At 34.3% G+C, this 17,420-nt stretch overlaps 1 long non-coding RNA gene across 1 annotated transcript; it reads left to right on the top strand.

The window, feature by feature from the left end:
• The first annotated feature begins 14,760 nt into the window (after nucleotides 1–14,760).
• LOC127082783 (uncharacterized) lies at nucleotides 14,761–16,611 on the top strand. Its single transcript, XR_007788213.1, has 2 exons — nucleotides 14,761–15,861; nucleotides 15,952–16,611. It is a non-coding gene; the product is annotated as an uncharacterized LOC127082783 (long non-coding RNA).
• The last annotated feature ends 809 nt before the right edge of the window (nucleotides 16,612–17,420 follow it).

The raw sequence follows: 17,420 nt of genomic DNA, 5'->3' as shown, positions 1-17,420 counted from the left end.
GCTACCTCGGTTTCATCATGGTGTACATCTTTGTCCTCCTCAATTTTGACTATGTCGGGTTGATCAATCCCCGGCTTGCCACCTTTGAGTATGTCTTCGGTAGATGTACCTGCACCATGAAAAACACTACCCTTTCCGACGTTTCTCGGATTGGATTCATCAAAAGTAACATGTACAGACTCTTCTACAGTAAGTAATCGCTTGTTGTATATTCTATATGCTTTGCTAGATTGAGAGTATCCGAGGAAGATACCTTCGTCGGCCTTGGAATCGAATTTCCCTAAGTTTTCCTTTCCATTGTTCAATACAAAACATTTGCAACCAAAGACATGTAAGTGAGAAACATTTGGCTTTCGCCCTTTTAAAAGTTCATACGGTGTTTTATTTAGAATGGGGCGTATAAGCACCCTATTCAAAACATAACAAGCGGTACTAATGGCGTCGGCCCAAAAATATTTCGGTAAGCCACTTTCGTTGATCATTGTTCTTCCCAATTCTTCCAAAATTCGATTTTTACGCTCCACAACCCCATTTTGTTGAGGAGTACGTGGAGCGGAGAAGTTATGATCAATACCATGGTTACCGCAATATTCTTCAAATAAGTGATTTTCAAACTCACCTCCATGATCGCTTCTAATTGCAACAATGTTTGTGTTTAGTTTATTTTGGGAAAGCTTAGCAAATCGTTCAAAGGCGGCGAAAGTGTCGCTCTTACTTACTAAGAAAATAGTCCAACAAAATCGAGAAAAGTCGTCCACTATTACGAAACCGTAATAGTTTCCTCCTAGACTTTTAATCCTAGATGGCCCAAATAAATCCATATGGAGAAGCTCGAGAGGTCTCGTTGTTGAAACGATATTTTTGGATTTAAAAGAGATCCTCGTTTGCTTCCCTTTTTGACAAGCATCACAAAGGTGATCCTTGGTGAACTTAATTTTGGGGAGACCTAGGACTAGATCTTTTGAGACTACTTTATTTAGTAAATCGAAGTTAACATGTGCTAAACGCCTATGCCATAACCATGAATCTTCATTCATTGTTACAAGACATTTGTCACTTGTTAACGATACTTCATTTAAGTCAAGCATATAGACATTGTTCACACGAAGACCATTAAACATGCTCTTCTTATCATCAGTATGTACAATTTTGCAATAATCTTTTGAAAATGATACATTGTATCCTTTGTCACATAACTGACTGATGCTAAGTAGATTATGTTTAAGACCTTCGACAAGCAATACATCAGAAATAGTAGTGGAAGAGGGGTTACCTACACTACCTTTACCAAGTATTGCTCCACGGTTGTTGTCACCATAAGTTACATATCCCTTCTTCTTAGCCACGAAGTCAATGAAGAGAGATATGTCTCCTGACATGTGCCTTGAGCATCCACTGTCGAGAACCCATCTTCTCTCGGTAGTCTCGAGGCATTGTACCTGTGATAAGATAATTAACAAGAGAAGGTACCCAATGGCTTATTGGGTCCTGAGTGGTGAGGAACAAAATGGTTGCATTTGGGCATCCATTGATAAATGCCTTTAGGAACCAAAAATCTCCTAAATCTACATTTAGCAATGGAATGGCATTTCTTGCAACAATAAAGACAAGAGAACTTTTCATTTTGATTACTTTTGCTATCTTCATCCTTTATAACATATTTGTATTTTTGATATGGATTAACCATACTTTTTCGAAAATTAGATTTATCAATAGCAAATGTAATCTTGGGCTCAAGGGCCTTGTCAAGTTTGGCTTTTAGGTTCCTTACTTCACCTTGCCAAATGTAACAAGTATCACACCCAAAGTTCATCATTCTACTTTTAAGGTCCTCATAACTTGTTTTTGTGCTTTCCACTATAAAAGCCTTAAGTGCCTCAAGTTTCCTTTCGGATTCTTGAATTTTTTGTTCTAAATGAGAAAAAAAATTCTTATTTGAGGCAAGCCTTTTAAAGGCCTCTTTTGCTTCACAGTGTAAAGTTTCAAAAACAGTTTGCAATTCATGATGAGACATACTAGAGGAATTGTCAAATTTAGCATGTCGTACCTGTTTCTTCTTGTTCTTTTGATAAGCAGAGAGACATAGATTTGCATTTTCATCTTCATCACTAGAGCTTTCATCATCGGAGGAGTCGCTATCACTTTCCCAAGCTATGTATGCCCTCCTTGGCTTTGATGGTTTCTTATGTGATTTGTATGAATCTTTTTCTTTTGTCTTTTTGTTCATCGGACAGTCCGGTTTGTAGTGACCCGGCTTTCCACACTTATAGCACGACCCTCTAGTTGTTTTTCCTTTTGAGTCATCATTTTTAGAGAGCCTAGATTGCTTCCGGATGTTTACCAAGTTCTTCTCGGAATGTTGGATGCCGTTCTTTCTCACGTAACGGTTGTAGCGTTTGACAAACAACCCCATATCTTCACTCTTGTCCTCTTCTTCTTCGTCACTCGATGAATAATCACTTTGCTCTTTTGCTTGAGACTTTGAGGAGGAAGTCTTTAGAGCTATTGATTTCTTTTCACTCACCTTTGCTTTGTCTTTCTTATCTTTCTTTTCATGTTGTTCCAAGCTTAAGAGAACTTGTTCGTGCTCTTGTAGTTTACCGAACAATGTTGTCAAGTCCAATGTGGTAAGATCATTTGCCTCTTTGATGGCGGTCACTTTCGGCTGCCATTCCCTGTTAAGACATCTTAAGATCTTATTAGTAGCAACATCATTGGAAATAGGTTTACCTAGTGAATGTAATCGATTGATTAGATGAGTGAATCTCTTTTCCATGTCGGCAATGGTTTCCCCTTGCTCCATGAAAAAGAGATCAAACTCTTGTGTTAGTGTATTGATTCTAGCCAATTTAACATCGTTCGTCCCCTCATGGGCAATTTGAAGTGAATCCCACATGGCCTTAGCAGTAGGGCAATGGGATACACGATAGTATTCGTCTACACCTAATGAGGAGATTAGGATATTTTTGGCTTTCCAATCATAGTTGTATTTCTTTTCATCATCATCGGTCCATTGTGCTTCAGGCTTAGGCACTACTTCATTATTCTCATTGGTCATGGCTATTTCAATTGGACCATTGAGAATAACATTCCATATTTTTCTATCTATGGAATTTATGTGCACCCGCATACAGTCTTTCCAATAACTATAATTTTCACCATTGAAAACGGGAGCTCTATTGTAAGCCCCTTTAGGTTCGTTAGCCATTTTCTATCAACGTTGTATTTTGAAGCACGGAGTGAACCGGAGCTCCTGATACCACTTGTTAGACTATGGCACGGATCTAGAAGGGGGGGTTGAATAGATCCCAATTAAAAACTTGAGTCGGCGCTACCAATTTAAAAGAAAAATTGGTTTTAAAAATTGTTTTAGGTGCGGAAGCGGCCGAGGAAAATTTAGTCTAAAACGAACCGTTATTGGAAAACCGGATATGCGTTAAGCTAATGGATAAGTGATAAATTGAGATACAAGTCACTACACTAATTGCACAATCAATGATATAATTCACTTACTAGCAAGCCTAGTTCCAATGAATCAAAATACCAAATTAAACTGATGCAATCTTAAGACAACTTTGGCTTAAGCAAATTTACAAACACTTGGTGTGCATAAACACTCCAAGTGATATTTGAGTTGAGTAAGTGATTCAATTTATCCTAGTACAATATATTATTGTACTTAGTATTCAAACAGCAGTTTTAAACTCTTACTCAACTTATATCAACGTTTGGTGAAAAATTGCTTAAACTAAAATCACTTAAATTTTAAGCTGAAAAACAGATTATGCAGAAAATTAAAGAAGACGTAGATTTGATGAGGCAGTTCCCCCGCCGTCCTCGCTTCGGGGTACGTCTGCCCTCAATTCTAAAAATAGAATTGAGATGATTAATTAGATATCACCTGTGAGATTTAATCGTTTATACAAGGATTGCAAAGTATGTAAACAACAGAACTTCCAATGTGTTGAATGATACTTCTTATCCTTGCTCCTTGATTCAAGATGAATCAAGACCTTTGATCGTTGATGTTGGACCTCCGTTTCCTGCCACTCGTTGAGGAACCTTCCGTTCTTCAACCCCTTGGCCCGGCTGATCACGAACACGAACGAATCAAACCCGAATCCTTCACTACACAAACACCGACTCCGCTACTAAACTGATGAAGACGTTCTCTTATCAGTCACCTTCGCTAAGCTGAATGTTAATGAAGCAATTCGTCCAAAAACCCCCAAACACAAACCGGTATTGGAGGATAAAACCCTTATGGTTTTATTCAAGAAAGAACCTGCCAAGACTTCAACTCGAACCCGATTCTCCAATCGCAGCTACGAACCTTATCACCTTCAATCTATCACGAATCACATCAAAAGTTATTGTGTGCAGTTGATGTATTGTGAACTGTTGAAGATGAAGATGATGAATCTGTGACACCTTTTTCACTCTTTCTTGTTTCCTTGAACACTTGAATACAAATTGACAAATGTTGGTTAATAGAAGTGTTTTGACTTCTATATATAGTAACAGACAAAACCAAACAAACATAACAGAATTTCAAACAGTTGAAATAACTCAGAAAACTGAGTTTGCGCGCGAGCGGTCGACCATAGGTCGGCGTGCGCTGAGCCGTGAGTTATGCGCCGACCCCTATGGTTGACCCATTGTTCCATGCGCTGAGCCAGGAGAGCATCAATATGCTGAGCGCTGACTTATGGTCGACTCAAAGGAGTTTTGCGCTGACCCGTGAGGTATGCGCCGACCCTTATGGTCGACGCAAGGCATCATGCGCTGACCATCTTCAGTTGGGCTGAGCTTTGCGCTGACCCGTGAGCTTTGAGCTGACCCCTATGGTCGACTCAAAGCCTTCAGATCTGCATAAAAACTGTGTTTTGTGATTTTCATGCATTTCGTCATGATCACACTTTGTCCATATGTTTTTAATGATTATAATAGATTTAGACAAACGTAAAAAAGGATATGATGGGTAATGTGTTGCATTTGTTTGTAGACGTGCATGATGGTCCTTTGTTATCATCGAAACTTGCGATCGTATGTTGTCTGACTCTTTGTCTTTACAACAAAATATTTCATTCACTTCAACAACTCTATATTAACTGTTTTCGTTCATATTTTTTTCTCTTTTTCTATTTTCTTTTTCTTTTTCTGCCAACTTCTGAAATATTACAAACATAATTATTCAACGCCACACAACTCCAAACAAGACTCTTTCAACCCTTTGAATAGGGTGATAACATTGTTTTTCACTTCTCGGCTTGTAATGAGTTTAAACATAAAAAAGGATAATAGACTCAAGGGAGTTTCAAACAAGGGATGAAATTATTTCAGGATTGACTTTTTGGCTAACTGGTTAAAAAAAACAAAAAAACAAAACAAAAAAAAATTGTCTTTATCATATCAGTATGCACAAGTAAACAACGGCATCAACAAGAGTCAATTCAAGTTCTAGAGACTAATAGACATGAGTGAATCACAAAAAAAAGAAAGAGATGGATTTTTGTATGTTATCCATATAAGACTCAAAATCTCACAAGGTTAAATGATCTACCACAAATGATGTACAATTTAGAGTTTAGTCCTACCTATCATACTAAAAATGCACAACAAATTTTTCACATCACACCACAAGACTTTAGTCAAGAGAACTAAGAAAAATACTCATAATTTTAACTCAAAAACCAAAGGAAAAAGCATGCAAGTTTTTTTTAAGAAAGCAAACAAAAATCAGAATAGAGAAAAACTGAAAACAAAACAAATAAATGGTTTCTTCCCCCACACTTAAAATATACATTATCCTCAATGAAAGAGCATAAATAATAAATAAGAGTGAGAGAAAGGAAATAACACACCCGAGAAGTCAAGGAGGATAAATGATTGCATAAGCAGCCTTTCCTAAAGAGAGCTCTTCTACAGTCTCTTCTTCCAAAGTCGAGTTCTTATGGAGTAACTTTGGATAATGGCCATTGACCTTGAAATTTTGACTAACAATTTTTTTATTTTTTTCTAGGGCTGGTTCTGTCACTTTTTCGGATCTCAAGGAAATTTCACTCACATTAGAGCCTTTGGGATTAACTACTATTTGAGCATGTAGTTGGTTTGATCCTTGAGCTTGTTGCATGGAATTCATTAAAGTGGCAAGTTGTCCAATTTGTGTTTGCAAAGTCTGAATACTAGAATTTGTTCGTAGTTAAAACTGAAGATTATTTACAACCATGTGCTTGACAAGTTCCTTTAGTGAAGGTTTAGAAGGTGAAGATGTGGTTACTTGTGGAGGGTTATATGGTGGTGGTGGAATGGGTAGCATCAATTGTTTCACTAAAGAGGTAAGTTCATCAATTCTGGTTTCTAGAGCTTTGTTGGAAGAAGAAACTTGAATCTCATTCACAGCTTTTGCTTGCACCACAAAATTATCCCTTGTTGTGAACTTTTGGGAGTTAAGTGACATCTTCTCAATCAAGGATTTGGCAACAACTGAAGTCTTATCAACAAGTGCTCCAACACTAGCAGCATCTAAAATATTTCTTTCCATTGGTAGCAGTCCCTCATAAAAGTATTGTATTAGCAATTATTCAGAAATCTGGTGGTAAGGACAACTCGACACTAACTGCTTGAATCTCTCCCAATATCCAGCCAATGATTTCATGTCAACCTGTCTAATACCACATATTTCTTTTCTTATTGAAGAAGCTCTTGAAGTAGGGAAAAATCTTTCTAAGAAGATTTTCTCCATATTATTCCAACTTGTAATAGAATTTGGCTCAAGATAATATAACCAATCTTTTGCAGCACCTTGTAGTGAGAATGGAAATGCTCTAAGATTGACATGATCTTTAGTAATTCCTTGAGACCTCAATAATGTAGAAAACACCATCTGAAATTCTTTTAGATGCCTATGCGGATCCTCACCTGCAAAACCATTAAACCTTGGCAACAAGTGTATTAAACTATATTTCAATTCGAAAGGTACAACATCAACAGGAAATTCAACACATAAAGTATCATAATTAACATCAGGGGCAACAAGTTCTCTGAGGGTTCTTTGGTCAGCCATGTTAAACTCAATAGAAAAGAGAGAAAAAATCAACAAACAATGAGAAAACATAACTAAGTCAGCAATGCAACAACAAATAGGAAAATACCGACAATGTCCCTATTAAGTAAAAACAATTGAAATAAAAAAAAACGATTAAAATAAAATACAACAAATACAAAAACACAAAAATTAATCTAATAACGTCAATAAAGAATTTTGAGAATTTTTGCGGAATTTTCTGAAACTATCAAAACAGAAAATAAATCATAAAAAATAGAAAAATAATGAATTTCGGATTTTTAGAACGGCTTCCACTATTTAGTCTCTAAATAGAGGCTTATAATTCTTGACTTTTTCCTAGTCAACGAAAAACAATTGGAATAATTTGAGACAATTTTCTAAAAAAACATATTTTTTTATCCCAAAGCGCAAAAAGACCAAAACGCAAGAAAGTTAGGGCAAAAAAATGCTAAAAAAACAACACCTATGATTATAATAATTGTTAGATTATAATAATGGTTAAAATCTACAAGAGTCCCCGGCAACGACGCCAATTTGATCCGCTGTCGCACACGGGTCAAAAACGAGTTTAAAAGTGTAGTAAAATGGAAGCGACACTCGAATATCGTATCACAAGGACTCTTGAATGTTATAACCAAACGAATAAAAAGAAGGGGTTTTTAAGGTTCAAAAATTAAATCGAAGATAATTAAAGGTAAAATCAAAATTGATAAATAAGTTAATCTATTGTATCGATTTCCGACTTATCATCGATTCTTATAATATCAATTCCCTAGCGGATTCAATCCCATTCGATTACAATACCCACTGACAAGTGCAAATTGATATTATATGATGTGTGTTCCTAATTTCCGAATTAAGCAAACGGATTTAAGTAGACGCGAATTAAGCAAACGCGACTTAATCAAACACGATAATGAAAAAACTATGCTAACATGATTATAGTTAAGGATCATACAAACAATCAAATTTAATCAACTCTATCCTATAAGAAACAATCGAATTAAGTAAACGAAAGTAATCGAATTAAGCAAATGAGTTTATAGGAAGAATTGAAAAGAAATTGAAATTAAATTGAAATTAATAACAACCTCAAAGTGGAATTCAAATACAATAGATCAACTTTTTGGGAATTAGCTCTCCATGAAATTTTCTAAGCAATACTGTATCATCCAAATTAAAAATTAGGATTTCTATAGTAGTGAAAGGCCTAATATAATAAAAGGTAAATTCGGGCCCTTATAGGATCCGACCCGAAAATTACAAAAATTGGTCCAAACTAACTATTTTAATTAAGTCTGGAACTTCAACGAATTATTCTACCCTCCTTTGTTCTGAATCTGCTTTTGGCTTAAACATGAAACTTGTAGTTATTTCTCTTAGCTTTCCAAGGCATATTAGAACGTGTCAATCTGACTCCTATAACCCAAGTTATGATTTGCATAGTGATAAGATATCAAATAACTATTTATGCTGAAAATAAAGCACGAAAATAAAATAAAGGCAAAAATAAACTTAAATATTAAAACACACTAAAGTATTAAAAATAATATAATAAACTATAGATTTTCCTAAGTAAAATAGTAGAAGAAAGTGAATCAAAATGCACTGATCACACACAATCTTCACACACTTCGTTTGGAGTGTCGATTTTTTATAATCCTGAAATCATATTTTTTCTCTTCAAATCTCTGATGTCTTTGAAATTGAGATGGCCAAGTCTATAATACCATATCCACTCATCGCGGCTGGCTGCTATTGTAAGGCACTTATGCTCCATCACATTAAACTCAATCTTGAAGGTTCTATTCTGAGACATTGGAGCCTTCAAAATCAACCTTCCATTTGAGTTGAGAACTCTCATCATCTTGTTTTGATCGACACTCTATAGTTCTTTTCGACTAACTGTCCTATACTGAGCAAATTGCTCTTCATGTCTGGTATGTACAACACATTTCAAATTACTGATCTCTTGCCATCTTTCCTCATAATCAGAACATCACCGACACCTTCATCTGCTAGAGTGTTGTCATTTGCAAATTTCACCATCTTCTTCATTGAGGACTTCATATTGACAAACCAATATTTTCTTCCAAACATGTGTGATAAGCATCCTGAGTCCAAGTACCACTGGTCCTTGAATTTATCTTCTTCTCTTTTTGTAACCATCAACAACGTCTCTTCTTCTTCATGTTTCGCCAGCTTTGCATAAGTTTCTTGATTCTTCTGCTTTTATGGACAATCACTAGAATAGTGACCATACCTTTGACAATTGTAACACTGAATGTGACTCTTGTCTGGCTTTTGACCACCACATCTTCCTCTACCTGCAACACCACCTCTTTGGTTGCCTTGGTTCTAGGGTTTTCTCTGATTCAACCAGTTTCCTTCTTGCTGATTTCGACTAGTCGAATTGTTGTAACCTCCTCTTCCTTTGTTGTCATTCCAACTTCCTTTGCCTTTTCTTTCTTTTGCTGATTGAGCTTGTAAATCCATATCACTCTTCGAGTTTCCTGCAGGTCTTTCAGCCATTCTTTGTTCATGAGATTCAAGTGTCCCTTGAAGCTCTTCATTTGTCAATTTTGACAAATCTTTCGACTCTTCTACGGCTACTACCACGTTGTCGAACTTTGGAGCCAACGACCTCAAGATCTTTCCAACAACAAATCTTGATGTCAACATTTCTCCACATACCTTGATTTGATTCACCAGTTTCGTAACCTTGGTGAAGAAATCAGTTATGCTTTCATTGTCTTCCATCTGAAGCAATTCATACGTCCTTTCGTGAGTTTGTAACCTCACCTCTTTCACCTTCTCCGCGCCTCCAGGCGATTTCTCCAGAATTTCCCATGCTTCTTTCGCTAACTATGCATCACTAACCTTTTCAAGGTTATCTGCATCAATACATTGATGGATTATAAAGAGAGTTTTATAATCTTCCTTCTTCAATTCTTTATGTGCAACCTTTTCTTGATCTGTCGCGGCTTCTGCAAGTGTTGCTACTCCTTCCTTTACAAGATCCCAAAGACCTTGATAAAAGAACACAACCTTTATCTGCTTGCACCAATTCTCATAATTGTTGTTCTTGAGAATCGTAAGATTTGCTGGAAAATGCCCGTTTGGATTATTCGTTGCCATGGTGATTTTCTTCCCACGAATCATTTCAACCGGAGCTCTTGATACAAGATGTTAGAAATCCCCCAAAACATATGGAGAATTTCAATCAATCTTGATGAACAAGATTGTTATCACCCACATAATAACAATGAAAATAAAAGAACAATGGAGAAAGAAAGAGTGTAAAGAACGCTGAAGGAGAAGAAGAATTAAAATTCTGCAGAGTTTCTCTTTGCCCACAAACTGTGGAAAATTTCTTATTCACTTTGCAACTGCAAAATACTGTGAATACAATGTTATGAACGCTCTATTCACTTCATTACAAAAATAAGGGTTACTCCCCCTATTTATAGATTTAGGTTAACTTGGATATCAAATCAAAGCCCAAAACTATAAAAGCCCAAAATAGCTAACACTACTAAAATAGGCCTAAGTCGAAATCTTGTGTGAAGCAACATGCTTCGACACTTTGACACACTAACACAACTTAACACACTAGGTGGTTCGACACTTCCTTGTTCCTGTCGAGCAACATGTTTCGACACAAGGAATTATAATTCAACACATGCCTATAAAATTTTTAGAATTATAATTTAATTGTATAATTTGAAATTATAAAATGTGATATTTTGATGATTAACAAATTTCTAACTCAAACAAATCCAAATTAGATTGTACACTCTTCGCCTCAAAATTCCGTAATAGATTAAAGTTTATAATCAAAATTCCATATTAAATTAAGGATAGGTAATTATGGGTGTACATGTGTTGGGTTGGATCTGGTTTGTCCTAACCCGTTACCCGACCTATTTAAATTTTAATGGGTTGGGCTCGTCGTCTAACCCACAATTGCATTGTCAAAACCGACTCAGACCATGGGTTAGGTTCGCGGGTTGTGTTTTAAATAAAAATAATTTTTTTAATAATTTTTTATTCAATATAAATAAAATTTAACACAATTCAAATTGAATGAAACACATCATATAATATCTAATAAAATTTATCAACACGATATAGCACATGATAATAGTATAAAATTTCACTCAACACGTTACTTCTATAAAATACGTAAGTTGAAAATGACATAAAAAAAAATACAATATTTAGTCTTAGAATTACCTAAATTAATTGGTCTAATAGTATTATTGATGGAGAGTAATATGTTTTTGACAAAATTATAGTTAATAGTGAGATATTAATTTTATATTTTTATTTTAAATAATAATAATAAAAAAAATTATCAATGTCACATCAATAGGTTGAGTCAATCGATCCGCAGGTTGAAAAACTCAAATTTAATATTCGAATCAAAATTATTTAAATTATTACGGATTGGATTGGATATACCCATACTAAATAGGTCCTGATAAATTATAAAATTGATTCCATTTGATTCAGCGGATTCGCGGATCCGCCCTAAACACCCGTACAGCTAACCATGAAGCAATGTAATTATATACTAAATCACACAATTGAATTAGTATCTATATATACCTTTAAATGACTAATTTCATAAATGCATTAAAATAATATAGATACAATATATATATTCTGTTCTAATAAAGTTTAAAATTAGAGCACAATTCAAATTTAAATTGAGTTTCTGCTAGAAACATGTGAAGGCATATGTCAAATGTTTTAATGTCTTAAAGCAGAGTATTTTAGCAAATATCAATACACCTAAAAAAAACGTTAGGTTAGCATGGATACATAATAGAAAGTACATATATGCATTGCCTTCTATATATGTCTAAAAGATAACATTAATGCCTCTGAGTTTTCTTTAACACAAATTACTATTTTTATTATACAATTCTAAAAATGTTACATCTTAAAACTATAATTTAGCCATTATAAACTTTTGCAAATTCTCCATACATGACGTGACACATAAATATTCATGATACATGAAAAAAAAAATCGTTTACTCAAAAAAATAATCAGCAATCAGCGGGACATATATGTGTTTTAATACTCATATATGTAACAAAATAATTTCTTAATTTTTATATAATAATTAATATTTGACACTACTATTTCGAAATGAAAGGCATAAAGAAATATATTACGGGTAATTGATTATCTCTAATTTAAAAAAGATATTTAGAAAATTATAATATCGGTAATAATATTTTAATTTCTATAAAAATCAATAAAAACGTATTTGATCTTTGATGACGATTCTTGTTCGGTTCTTAATTTTTTGATTCTGTTAAAAAAGTAATATAATTCAAATGAGTGGAATAGGTTGCAGAATGCAACAAATTACATCCTGTTATGTAGTGGTTAGTTTTCAAACAAAACCATAATGAAACCTGTTCATATATTATGTCAAGAGGTTATATATGTAGCATTTTCTCTTAATTCTAGGACATTACCTAAATGTAATCGATAGTGGTTTTATGTCATTCGGTTACATCCGTAACTTTTCAATTATTTCTTTTTAATAATTGTACTTATTTTATTTAATTGTATATATATCATTTGAGTATCTCATTAATGAATTAATACTCATATTTTCACCCTCAATTATTCTATCTTATTCTCTCTCTCACTCTCTCTCTCTCCACACTCAATTATTCACCATCCATGTGGTTTAAAGTTCTAACTGATTCAAATTCTTCTCCGCTTTCTTCCTTTTTCTTTTTTATGTATCTTTGATGATAAAGATATTATTTTATTTTGCTTTTCGAGAAAAAACAGAAAGAATGAGAAAAAACTCTTCGTTACTTTCCCAAAGATGCATATTTCATAGGCATCTCATTCCAACAATCATGTCTCATTCCCAAGGGTCATGAAGAGAGAGAATATGAATTTACATTTTATTTTGAATTTTAAAATAAAAACTTCATTGGCTTAACTCCCCACCAACTCATACAATCATCACATTTCGACATCTTTTATTTAAAGTCAAACTTTTGTTTACATGATTCACATTTGATGGAATAATTAATTAGTCCAACAATGCTATTTCTACGAGGAGAACAGAAGCTTCAAAAAGAATTGTCCTAAAAGAAAGATGGAGTTCGAAAAGAAAGGTATCTTTTATATTTTAATAAGTATTGAAATAAATCTTATTGAAGTACTAAATAATAATTGGTGGCTTAATTCGGATACGACTACTCATGTGTCACATATTATGTTCATATTTCTTTTGATCCAAATCATACAAAGAAGTGAAAGATTTCTTTATGCGACAAACATGATAAAGACACAAATATAGAAAATTATAATGTATAGATTGATCTTGGATACTATATACCACATAGATCTGAAAAGTTTCCTTTATGCACTTGGATGTGCTAAGAATTTAATTTATGTTGTTAAAGTTTATGTTGCTAAGTTTGTTGATTTGAATTTTAATTTTAGGATTGGAAATAATTTATTTTCTTTATTTTAATTTTTTTACTATAATGGTTATGGTACTTTAGATGATAGTTTGAAAAGATAAAGACAACTATTAGTTTAATTCCATTTATATTTTTTATATTATGCTTTTTACGATGCTCTAATTTTTATGAGAAACAATAAGAATGTATCTGGATTCATGATGACGATTCTTGTCTGATTCTTGATTATTTGATTTAAATTCTTCTCTCCTCTCCCCCTTTTTCTTTTTTGTGTATCTTTGACGATGATGATACTATTTTATTGTGTTTGAGAGAAAGTAGAAAGAATGAGAAAAAAGTTTTTGTTGCTTTCCTAAAGGTGCCTATACATGCATTTTATTCCAACCGTCACATCTCATTCAAAAGAGTTATGGCACAATAGTCATGAAAGAGAATAGGGATTAAAGTTTATTTTTAATTTCAAAGCAAAAACCCCATTGTATTAAACACGTATACGATCCAAATAATTATTACATTTAAACATCTTTTATTTAAAGTCAAACTTTTATTTACATGAGTCACATTTGATGAATTAATAAATTAATCCAATCCCATTTTAATGCAATCAAACATAATTGTTATGTTGGATCTGTAGCAGTGGTTACCAAGATTCCAACTTCTTTGTCTACTATAGAGAGATTTTTGGATACTAATATAGTTTATATGTCCAGCATTATATGGAAAACCATGGAAGAAATATTCAAGAGTCATTTTCATGAAATCATACATAAGTGAGATGTTGGTTCCATAAGAGTTCTTCTTGTTGTTAGCTAATTAGTTATTTTATTTCTATTTTTATGTTCACTGCATTGGTTTAGAGGAGTTAGTTACTCTGCAGGTGTATAAATATACATCTACTTTATTAATGTTTATCAACTTTATGATATTAATGAAATTTATATTACTCTGAATGACCAATTCCAATATGCATTTCATAATTCCTCTTTTACCTTTCCTTCCTTCCTCTTAAGTATTCAATCTTCTTTTCGTGTCACGCCTCTTCTATTTTACATGTATATTCTTCCACGCTTTTCCTTTCTCTTCATCCTGAAGATTCTCCTCAGGTTTCATCATCACATGTTATCCCTTTGTAGTTATCTCTTATTAGCCGTCATCAGTTTTATCTTATTACACTCATTCTTCAGATAAGAAAAATTCCTTTTCACTTGCTCATTTTCAGTTTTTCATTCTCTCTCTTCATACTTTTCTCTCTCACCATCTCAAAACATCTCTCTCCATATTCAACCACAAACCTAGATATTTAAGAACATTCTTCAACAAAACCAACCCAGGAAACCCAAAAAATTTGCATGCATGCACAAAAACCTTCATCAAAATCGTAAAAGTATTTACAACCCCATCGTTCAAAAAAATCAACAAATTCAACCCTAAATTTAACCAAACTTCCATTTTCACCCCATTTTCTTCTTTCGTTTCCCCAAATTATGGTCGATACCACCTACTTCAACTTCTCCAGTAAACCTTCAAGCTCAGACTATCTCCATCCTAAATAAACCCCATCCCTTATTCTTGTAACTCCCCCCTCGATCACATCAAATACGACTCTTTGTATTGTTCCTTGCAAGTCGCTTTAATCTCCAAAAACAAACTATGATTCATTGATGAAACTTTCCTCAAATCTCACATTGGTTATACTTTCTCCGATCCTTGGCTCCGTTGCAACACACTTTTCTCTCATGCCTTCAACTTTCCATCTCTGAGAACATTGTTCAATCCATCTTATGGATTGGCAGTGCTCATGTTGTTTGGCAGAACCTGGAGAATCGGTTTTCTCAAAGTGTTCTCTTTAAAAATCTCTAATCTTCAAGAAGATCTCATAAATCTCCATCAAGGTAACCTTAATGTCTCTACCTATTTTTCAAAGCTGATGTCTCTTTGGAAGCAAATTGTTTGTCTCTGACCTACTGATGATGGTACGTATGATATCCCTTGTACCTGTGGATCCGCTTCTTACCTTCGAAAGTACAAAGACCAGGATCGTGTCATAAAATTTCATAAGGGTCCCATTGAGAAATTCTCTACCATTAAGTCTCAAGTCTTGTTGTTTGAACCTCTTCCCCCATTGAACAAGACTTTCGTAATAGCTATGCACTTCAATACCTCCTCCATTTCTGGGGGAGCTCATGGTACCAACTCTTATCATGGACATGGTCACTTGATTAGTCACCATTTTCATTAAGTTTCCGTTACTGATCCGACAAGAAACGGAGGATTTAGAGACACAGTGCAAGCATTTGGGTGCTTTTGAAGTCAATTTTAATTCCCGTATGATATTTTAGCATTTCCATTCAGTGCCATGTTTATTTTATATTTTCGTGATTTTATGCGTAGGATGAATGTGTTTTTGTCCAACAGGTCCAGGTGGAAGAATCGAGGAACTCAGAGCAAGACAATACGGAATTACGGCAAACGAAGGAATGAAAAATCATCAGTATAGGAGGCCTAACACGGTCACCTGTGTCACCTGACACGGGTCGTGTCAGGCAGAAGGAGGATAGTGGAAAAAAACAGAAGCCATACACGGCCCGTGTCAGGCTATTCCCCAGCTGTGTTGCTCCTCCATGGGCGTGTCAAGCTAAGTAGTAAGCTGACATGGCCACCTGTGTCAGCTGACACGGGTCGTGTCAGCCCCGTCCCATAATTTTCTTGATTTTGGGCTTTTATCATCGGGCTTTTGAGGATATTTTTGGAGTTGTCCACCTTTTTCTTGGAATTTTCACTGTATAAGGGTATCTTCTACCAAAGAAAATCTTATCTTGGAACGAGGAGAACACAGAGTTGTCAAGCAATCAAGTATTACAGAGAGGAAAGAGTTCGGAGAGCGGAAGGTTTTCATGAGCGGAAGCGATTGAAGATCCAAGTCATCCAATTACTTGTAATGTGTAATTTTTATCTTGAATTTGTTTTGAACAATATGAATAGCTAAACCCCCCAATGCTAGGGGGGTGTCCCTGATTTAGAATTGTAATGACTTTGAGTTTACATTTGCATTTATAATATTATTCTTATGGTAAACTTTTGATGTGTTTAATGCTTTCTCTTTCGGACCAATCGAGATTGTTTTATGGTTATCAATTAGGCAAGACCGTCATTGATAGGTTTTTCATACAAGTACTCTGCAGTAGATATCACCTAGGACTAGGGATACCCTGTATGAATCATAGCATTTTTTATATAATAAAGCTTAACCTCACTCTAATTGCCTATGGACATAGAAATTAGGGTAGATTGATTAAAGATTTTCTCACCATGGACTTGGGAGAAAATACCCTTGAGAACTGGTAGTAATTGATATTTGTTGATGTAGTAGTAACTCAGAGTTGTTACAGGGATAAATCATACACCTTCCCTGACATTATTCCTCATACCTTGCAAACCCTTATTTTTATTATTATTTTCCTTTGCCTTTATTTTTATAATTTTGAATTTAAAAACCCCAAATTATAATTTTTGTTTAATTGAACGATGAACTGAACTCAATATTAACTTGCAGTCCTTGAGATCGACATTCGGGGAATTTCCCCTTTATTATTATAACAGGCAAAATAGTACACTTGCTATTTTTTCGATCAAGTTTTTGGCGTTGTTGCCGAGGACTGCCAAAATATAGAGTTTCATTTTAAAGTTCAATTAAAATTTTGTTACTCTGCAATAAAATTATTTTTCTGTCATTTATAATTTACTAATTTGTGTATGCGAGGAGAACCCTCAGCTAAATTTCTTTTTGACGCAGAAATCGAGAGGACCCTTCATCAAAGACACAGGAATGCAAGAGTGAATTCCAAAGAAGAGAGTACCCCAGATCACTCCGAATTCAAAGAAGA

This window comes from Lathyrus oleraceus, chromosome 5 (assembly GCF_024323335.1).
Source record: "Lathyrus oleraceus cultivar Zhongwan6 chromosome 5, CAAS_Psat_ZW6_1.0, whole genome shotgun sequence".
Taxonomy (NCBI): Eukaryota; Viridiplantae; Streptophyta; class Magnoliopsida; order Fabales; family Fabaceae; genus Lathyrus; species Lathyrus oleraceus.
Note: the sequence above shows the minus strand (reverse complement) of the source record. Positions and strands in the feature narration are given on the sequence as shown.